This window comes from Macrobrachium nipponense, chromosome 8, assembly GCF_015104395.2.
Source record: "Macrobrachium nipponense isolate FS-2020 chromosome 8, ASM1510439v2, whole genome shotgun sequence".
Classification (NCBI taxonomy): domain Eukaryota; kingdom Metazoa; phylum Arthropoda; class Malacostraca; order Decapoda; family Palaemonidae; genus Macrobrachium; species Macrobrachium nipponense.
This window is the reverse complement of record NC_087203.1, coordinates 73,936,697-73,938,993: the sequence shown is the minus strand read 5'-3', so window position 1 is coordinate 73,938,993 and position 2,297 is coordinate 73,936,697.

Sequence of the window (2,297 nt, the reverse complement as noted above, 5' to 3'; positions counted from 1 at the left end):
GATATATGTAGAAATCACAAGGACTGGACTATTCTCCTATCTGGAGACTTTAACTTTCCTTTCGTAGACTGGAAAGAACGAATAGAAGATTGTGGTTGTATTTATACATATAGAAAAGAGAGTAATAGTAGTGCAGAAGATAAGAGGCAATTCGAAAAGCTATTAGATATGCTGCTAGAATACAACATTCAACAAATAAATCACCTGCCAACAAGAAAGGAAAATACTTTAGACCTAGTATTTGTGAACGAGGTGATTTATGTTAAAGAAATAATAGTTTATAATGCGTGTATTTCAGACCATAATGTCATAGAATTAACAGTCCATTCCAAAGCAAGTGAAGAATTAAACAAAGATTGGGATAAAATTTTCGTAAGTGATGACATAAGGGTAAATACGGAGATACTATATAAAATATTAGAGAAAATAGTGGAAAAATATATACCGAAGAAGAAAAGTAAACATCAGTCATGCATACCAAGAGACAGAAGGATCTTGTTCCAGAAAATCAGAAAGTGGAAAAAAGGTCTTGCAAAAGAAAAAAATGCATGGAAAGTTATAGAACTAAAAAGTAAGATAGAAAATGCAGAACAAGAGATTATACAACAAAAGAAAATGAAAAACGGGACTTGGAAGAAAAAACCCTAGTAAATATCAAGCAAAACCCCAAACTATTATACTCGTATGCAAAAAAGATGAATAAAAGAAGAATAGAAATAGGCCCTCTAAGAATTGAAGGGAGATTAACGAATGAAAAAAAGGAAATATGCAACATATTGGCAGAACAATATAAGAGAGAATTCACCCCTAGAATTGATAATGAAGATAGTGATACAGAAGTAAGGGTCAAAAATAGTGAATATTTAGCTGACATAGATATTGAAGCTGATATTGTGCAGGCTATTAATGAAATTAAAAATGGAGCTCCTGCAGGTCCTGATGGTGTTCCTGCTATTTTGTTAAAGAAAGTAGTTCATTCTATCGCAAAGCCACTTGCAATATTATTAAGACAAAGTGTAGATACAGGCAAGATTTATGATGAGCACAAATTAGCATATATTACCCCTACTTTCTAAAGTGGATCAAGACTAGAGGCAAGTAATTATAGGGCTTTGTGTCTAACATCACATATTATGAAAGTGTATGAAAGGGTAATGAAGAAAAATATTATGAAACATTTAATAAAAAATAATTTGTTTAATATAGGACAATATGGTTTTGTACCCGGAAAAAGTACACAAACCCAACTGTTAGTCCACCGTGAGAACATATACAAAAATATGAAAAACGGAAATGAAACAGATGTGGTTTATCTAAACTTTGCAAAAGCTTTTGACAAGGTAGACCATGATATTAGCGAAGAAAATTAGAAAACACAATATCGTGGATAAAGTAGGAAGATGGTTAAAAGAATTTTTACACAACAGAAAACAGATAGTTATTGCAAACGATGAGAAATCAGATAAAGCTAAGGTAATATCCAGTATGCCACAAGGTACGGTGTTAACTGCAATACTGTTTGTTATTATGATTGCAGACATAGACAGTAATGTTAAGGACTTGGTAGTGAGTTGTTTCGCCGATGACACAAGAATAAGTAGAGAAATTACTTGTGATGAAGATAGGAACGCGCTACAATGAGACCTTAACAAAGTATATGATTGGGCAGAGGTAAATAGGATGGTATTTAACTCTGATAAATTTGAATCAATAAATTATGGAGACAGAGAAGGAAAGCTATATGCATATAGGGGACCTAATGATAAGACAATCACAAATTAGGAAACAATTAAAGACCTTGGTGTGATGAGGAATAGGAACATGTTATGCAATGATCAAATAGCAATTCTATTGGCAAAATGTAAAGCAAAAATGGGAATGTTGTTATGGCACTTCAAAACAAGAAAAGCTGAACACATGATTATGCTTTATAAAACATATGTTCGTAGTCCACTTGAATATTGCAATATGATATGGTACCCACACTATCAAAAGAATATTGCACAAATAGAGTGTACAAAGGTCCTTTACAGCTAGAATAGAAGAAGTTAAGTACCTTGACTACAGGGAAAGACTACAATCATTAAAATTATATAGTCTAGAAAGGAGAAGAGAACGCTACATGATAATTCAGGCATAGAAACAGATAGAAGGAATAGCCGAAAACATCATGGAGCTAAAAATATCAGAAAGAGCAAGCAGAGGTAGATTAATAGTGCCCAAAACTATACCAGGAAAAATAAGGAAAGCACACAGGACATTAATCCACTATGCGCCAGCATCGATAATGCAGCGTC